Raw genomic sequence first — 2641 nt, forward strand, 5'->3', positions numbered from 1 at the left:
ATTATTTTACCTCTCATCACAGCTTTCCCTGCTTCCCATAGAACAGAAGCTGATGTTCTGGGAGTGTCATTAAAGTCTAAATATGAAGTCCACTCTTTTTTAAAATATTTAATAAAGTCTTCATCTTTAAGCAGTGATGTATTAAATCTCCAGTTTTTACTTGACGTAGTATTATTCTTGTCCATTAGTGTTAAAGATACAGGAGCATGATCGCTGACAGCTATAGGGTGAATCTCAGTGTCTGAGATGTCCCTCAGCAGTGAGCTGCTGACCAAAAAGTAATCCAGACGAGAGTAGGAGTGATGGACATGTGAGAAAAAAGTATATTCCTTACTGGTGGGGTGAAGGGAGCGCCATGCATCGCAAAGACCAAAGTTGCTCATATACTGTTTGATTATTTTTGTGGACTGCCAATTACGCTGAGTTCCTGCTGTATTGAGCCTATACACGTCTCTGAAAACGTCGAAGCACTTTTGCAAATATGCGATATCTTGATAAACCGAGCAGATATTTGAAGTTTACACAGCTACATTCTCGCCTGAAAATATGTTAAAAGTTTATTTTGTGACCCAGAAAGATTAGTAAGAGTAATTTTAAAACTTAGTAGCGGCCGCCATTGCCGGAAACTGGAGTTTGGCTGGGCCGCGCTATGAATTCTGGGATATGGTGGGCCACGAAGGACACACCCGACCCATCCTTCAAATTCGGGGAAAAGGAGGACGCATTTGTCGGCTGCATTCAGAGGAGTCTACGAATTTGGACAGCGTTCGTCGCGTCGCTGTGACGTAATCGGTCTACAAATGCGTCCTCAGGAGGATGCAGCCCATGAATTTGGACACGACCTGTGACAACACGAGCTTGAGAGAGGGAGAAAGAAGGAAGACTTAAACACAGGTGACACGAGAAGAGACGTGACTTGCTGAGGAAACATACATGGATACATATGACAGACAGGGAAAACATGGAACAGAGCACAGGGAGGAAAACACATGTAAACAGGATGGGGAGAGGAGACACGTAGACCAGACAACATGGAAACAAATGTAACTAAACATACAGCCAATGCTAAGAATAACTTTATACCAAATAATAGAAAACTAACGGTACAACACAAAGAAATCACAAAAGACCATGAACTCAAAATGATGGGTCACTGACCCAGGACCCTGATTTCCTGTTTTCCTGGCTGCTCAGAATAATCAGCCGGGGGAGAGCTAACGGGGCCTACGCTACCTTCAGCTGCACCAGCTACAGAGGCCTGGCTAGCTACAGGTTTTTTGAAGGTGCGAAGCCAAGTCTCAAATTCAGTGATCCTAGCCCAAACTGCAAACAGGCTACATTCATTACAAGTATCAATACTGCTAGAGGAGGCTGAGGAGTAACTAAACACCGGACACACTGAGCAGGAAACTGCAGGAGGGACAGGTGAAGAGGCCGTGCTGCTAGCAAGTCAGCTTTGAGGTAAGCTAGCAAATCACTAAAGAAACAGTGAGTGAATACTGTGAATATAATTAGTGGGGGAATCAACAGAGAGTGCACTTTGGATAAAGCACGTGAAAGTGACACTATGAAATAACACACTGTCTATTATTTTGTTTTTAATTAAATTGACTACGCAGATAAGCTACACAAAAACACTACTGTGTGTTGGAACAGGAACAGAAAGTGATACTCTACCACAGTGAGAGTCAACACCAAGTGAGAGCCTCATGACATGGCAAAATATAATGGCACAAAAGGAGGGTGTGTGTGGTGTTTGGTGATGCATGCTGTACCTTCATCCCTGACAATACTGCTGCTAATAGTTCTTTTACATAAACAGTCACTAAATTAGAAACATTGGCTGATGGATTTAAATATAACATTTGATAAAGATGTCTCACATAAATGAACAACTTATTTAAATAAAGTTTTAAAGCTCTCTTTATGCAGTAGAACAACTAATGCTAATGTACTATGTGCTAACTAATGCTTTGTACAACGAGTGCAACGAGTGTGAAGACGGGAAAAGAACTGACTGTAAGCTTTGCTCAAGACCATGACAAACTTCATTATCAAGCTGGTGTCTACATGATGGTGAGAATTTCACTCCCAGCCACTGAATTGAGGAAGGAATCTTGCCTTTTTCTCAATGCTGGTAAAAACCCCATTCGTGCTGTATTGATCCCTTTGCAAAGTTTTTAACATTATTTCAATAAATCTCAGAAAATCAGTTTGGTTTCGATTCTCAAATTATTTTTCCACAACAGCCCACATGAGCGTTGAAGTCTCCAAGTAGGATGACAGAGTCCCCAGGTGGAGCACCCTCAACCACCAAGAAGGCGATTGGTAAACACTTGTACAGGCTGCACACTTGATCCAGCATAAACTTCCATCCATCTTTCAATCATCCATTCATTCATCAGCTGAACTTCTCACCCTGTCTCTAAGGGAGAGGCCAGCCACCCTTCAGAGGAAGCTTGTATCCGCTGCTTGTGTCCGTGATCTCATTCTTTTGGTCACTATCCACAGCTCGTGACCATAGGTAAGGGTAGAGACGTAGATTTACCGGTAAAACGAGAGCTTTGGTTTTACATTTAGCTCTTACATTAAGTTCTATGAAGAAAGAACTTTCAGGAACTCCACCCCCAGGGGCCCTGCC

Source organism: Pelmatolapia mariae, linkage group LG23 (assembly GCF_036321145.2).
Source record: "Pelmatolapia mariae isolate MD_Pm_ZW linkage group LG23, Pm_UMD_F_2, whole genome shotgun sequence".
In the NCBI taxonomy this organism is placed as follows: domain Eukaryota; kingdom Metazoa; phylum Chordata; class Actinopteri; order Cichliformes; family Cichlidae; genus Pelmatolapia; species Pelmatolapia mariae.